The following is a 4,378-nucleotide window of genomic DNA, read 5'->3' as shown; positions in this document are numbered from 1 at the left end:
TCTCACATTGAGACGAACTTTTGTAAATTTTGCGTGTTCTTGATTTTTATTTTTCTTTTCCTGAATTGATTGATCTCGGTAGAATGAAATTAAGTTTTATAATTCTTAACAAATATAATTTCTGCACAATAAATTACTATGAATTAATGCATCAAACGTTGCTCCTTTTATAGGATTTGTTTCCTCTCATCAATTGTTTGAACATCTTTACTCGAGTTCTACCGGATTCAGAGCAGTAATATCTTTTGTTTCCACCTCTAAACATTGAATTTCTCGAGCTACTCCTAGTAAACATTATTAGGAGTACAAACTTAAGTAGAATTGCATGCCATGAACTAATAAAAAATTCTAGAATGTAAATTAGCATGAAAAACTAAAAATTATCATCTTAAGATTAATGGTTAAAAAAAAAAGAACAATCTTGCATATATTATATCCAATATCTAACCTTTTGGCAATTGGAAAATTGATAGAATTTATGGCATTCTCTGTTAGAGTTGGGCGCGGGTCGGTTCGGTTCTGTTTAGAACCGAAGAGAATCGAACCGAACCGAATCAAAATTTTTGGGTATTTAGTAAATGGAACCGTCGGGTCCAAATATAATTATGGAATCATTCGGGTTCGGTTCGGTTCCGTACTATAATTAAAATTTTTAATATTTATAACAATATTATATAAATACAACTTATGACATATTCAATGGTTTTAGAATGTCAGAGACTAGTAGATTATATTGTTCAAATGATCGCTATGGTCAAAGTTTCGATCGACGGAGGTCACAGCGTTGACTGACGATTGTATAGGTTTTGGAATGTCAGGGAGGCTGCGAGAGTAAGTACGAGAGTCGAGACAACGTTATGCACTTTAGTGTAGGTGTTTAGGGTTATTTAGTGGGTTGAATTTTGTTGGGCTAATAAATGAAACAATAAAATAGATAATTGGGCAAAAAATTAAAAAATTAGAAATGAAACAAATAATTAGGCCAAAAATTTGAATTTAGAAATTGTTAATTTGTTTAGAAAAAATTAAAATTAAAATTAAGATAATTTGATTTATTCAATATTAAAAAAATTAGAAAGATTCGGTTCTTCTTCGATTTTCGGCTCTTGATGTAGAACCGAAAATCGAACCGTACCCGTCGGTTCTCAATTCAGATACCTGCTCGGGTATTTAATTTGATAAGAACCGTCAGGTTCGATTCGAGAGATTTGTCCAGCCCTATTCTCTGCAACCAATAAAAGGAAAAAATGTAAAGAAATTAAAATGGTTAAAGTAAGAATTCGACTCTTTCTTCTTAAAACAATAATATCCAGATGGTGTTGATGGTTCTTTGGTACTCTCTTTCAAGGTACGGTAATAATACCACTTCAAATTACAAGTCCAATGAACCTAATAATGTTATGACATCTCTCAATTGGAAGAGGACATAAAATATGCAAAATATGATATTTAAGACTAAAACGGAGAGCACGAAATAGTGTCGAAAAGAAGAGCATTATTATGTAGAAGAAGATTTTGATTGAATGAAATCCATGATCTGGGGGGCCTTCTGTTAGAAACAGGAAAGTTGTGTGTCAAAGGACGCAAATGTTGAAAGTTATGTATAGAATCTATTCGGCCAGACAAGAATTGTCAGATTCTAGATACAGGGACACGTGTCAGTACTGATAAGTTTGAAATATTATTTATAATTACACCATATTTCAATAAAAATATAATTATTAAATATATAATTTTATAAAAATGTACACTATCTTGGGCTTAGGCCGAAACCAACCCCAAATCGGTCCAACCAATTGGCAGGTGGCAACAACATGCACATGCAGGCTTTGTCCTAACCCACTAACTAAGTCTTCTCACTTCCAAAGAATACTTGTCCATCTTGGGTCAGTTGTGTGTCAAAGGACGCAAATGTTGAAAGTTATGTATAGAATCTATTCGGCCAGACAAGAATTGTCAGATTCTAGATACAGGGACACGTGTCAGTACTGATAAGTTTGAAATATTATTTATAATTACACCATATTTCAATAAAAATATAATTATTAAATATATAATTTTATAAAAATGTACACTATCTTGGGCTTAGGCCGAAACCAACCCCAAATCGGTCCAACCAATTGGCAGGTGGCAACAACATGCACATGCAGGCTTTGTCCTAACCCACTAACTAAGTCTTCTCACTTCCAAAGAATACTTGTCCATCTTGGGTCCAAACTTGTGTCAACCTTAAACTATGCCCCAGTTTTGTAGTAATTTTTCACTCTAAAAATTAAGTTTTTTACTGTTATTTTACTATTTCAACCGTCATTTTTGACTTCTTCATTCATAGGTGAGACCCACTTTTATTTCTAACGGTCTAAAATTAATTCTTAATATCACTACCGAACAGACCCAATATAATGTAATAACTTCTAGTTTTCAAGAGTGTTTCCTCCAATATTAATTCCAACTTATTAAAACATCAAGTGACTTCTTTTAAGCTTAATTTCTCATTCACTCGAAATTGATTTAAGAAAATAAACATACTACATTAATATACTCACGGAGTAAAACAATCTGTTGGAAATAATGTTACTCCACCAAAGATGAGAACGAATTACAAATAGAAAAATTATCGAAAGAAGTATAGGAGATGAACAAATGGCAAAGGATATATGAAGAACTTTGAAGGCTCAAACACAATCTTTGATTGTTGTCCTCAAACGAATTTTGCCCCCACTATTTTGGTGTTTAAAGGGTGATCCGGCAAAAAGTTTGAAAGATTAATCAAGCCTTATAGAACACTAAACACTTGTTTGAATCTCTAAAACTTAAGAACACAAAGAAAAGATGAATATGAGAGGGTATTTTATCCTTTGGATTTGATCTCAAGAAGGATCAATATAATAAGTGTTTTTTCAACATTTTTCAATGACCCAAGATCACCTATTTATAGCCAAGTAGTATAGCTTTACGAAGTGGTGCACCTTATGGATGAAAAGCCACCAAAAAACCAACAAAAAAACGACCCAACGGTCGTTTTTCTGTACCATGCGACCGCATGGTACAAACCCATGCGGTCGCATGGTACAATCCTACCGAGACATATGGTCTCAATAGGATTTTTTTTAATTTTTTTTAATTTTTATTGTTGGTTTTGAACAATTATACCACTTCATAACAATCCCCCACTTGTTCAAAATTAACAAATTTCTCATTATTCAAATTATACGATACTCATGCGTAAGGATTAGATATCTTTCGATTTGAATCTAACCATAGTGTAATTCAAACAAAGTAAAGTTGAAATTCAAGGTAGCGTGAAGCTTTGAACCAAGTATTTCATGTGACAATACCGGTAAGAACACACACACGAATATCACGTGTTCTCAAGTTCCTCGTTTCTCGCTTAGCGCTTTTATGACCTTGCGCTTATCCTTTTCAATAAACTTTTAAGAGAGAACTCCAACTCTCTATTAAGGCGGCACCACCTTGAAGTTTATTTAGGTAAAGTTCTTCCAGTCCCTTTGTTACTTTTAGAAGTACTTGTGGTTTTACACTGAACTTTATTAAGAGCTTATAGCTCAACCCTCGTTTTAGTAACAACCAGCATTATATTAATCTAGGATAGGATTATAGCGGATTATAATAATGCTGTAACTATCCACATATCGAATGACTTGTTGATATCCTTTGAACCCGTGAAAAACCTTTTGAGTAACGACAGGTAGAGTTGCCATCATTGATGGATATTTCAGTTAAGGAGTTTCAATTCCATCCTACTTGAAGTAGATGCCACTAAATCTCTATTTAGAGGTTTAGTTAGAGGATCCGCCTTCCAAGAAACTGCACCTCCTCCTAGAGTAAACACCCAACCCGTAGTTGATTTACTTTCATTCGTGCTAGATATCCAACTAGCATCAGTAAATCCTTCTAATATTGTTGGAAATTTAGTATATTGTAGACCTAAGTTCTTGGTTTTCTTTAAGTATCCGAGAACTCTCCCAATTGCTTTCCAATGTTCATTACTTGGATTGCTAGTAAACCTACTAAGTTTACTTATTGCATAGGCTATATCTGGTCTTGTGCATTGAACTGCATACATAAGACTTCCAATAGCACTTGCATACTCTAATTGAGCAATTTCTCTTCCATCATTTTTTACAAGTTTTGAGCTTGGATCAATAGGGGTATTATACTCTTTTATGTTCAAATATTTGAACTTATTTATCACATTCTCAATATAATGTGATTGACTAAGATAATAACCCCCACTAGTCTTTGAGACTTTGATACCCAAAATAGTATCGACTTGTCCAAGATCCTTCATCTTAAATGTGGAAAATAGAAACCTCTTCGTTTCTTTTATCCCATCCATGTAATTACTTATAATCAT

The sequence above is a fragment of the Olea europaea genome, chromosome 10 (assembly GCF_002742605.1).
Source record: "Olea europaea var. sylvestris chromosome 10, O_europaea_v1, whole genome shotgun sequence".
Lineage (NCBI taxonomy): Eukaryota > Viridiplantae > Streptophyta > Magnoliopsida > Lamiales > Oleaceae > Olea > Olea europaea.
This window is presented reverse-complemented; position numbering follows the sequence as displayed.